The following is a 227-nucleotide window of genomic DNA, read 5'->3' on the forward strand; positions in this document are numbered from 1 at the left end:
TTCAATTTGTCTTTTTTTCCCCACGTAGTAAAGCACAGAAATATGCAACCTCTATTTCATCCATTACTAGTAGTAGTAAGTAGTAGTAGTATAGTAGTAGTAGTAGTATAGTAGTAGTAGAAATAGTAGTAGTAGTAGTAGTAGTAGTAGTAGTAGTAGTAGTAGTAGTAGTAGTAGTAGTAGTATAGTAGTAGTAGTAGTAGTAGTGTAGTAGTAGTGTTGTGTTG

Source organism: Berghia stephanieae, chromosome 3, assembly GCF_034508935.2.
Source record: "Berghia stephanieae isolate SIO BIC M18660-M18661 chromosome 3, UCSD_Bste_1.3, whole genome shotgun sequence".
Classification (NCBI taxonomy): Eukaryota; Metazoa; Mollusca; class Gastropoda; order Nudibranchia; family Aeolidiidae; genus Berghia; species Berghia stephanieae.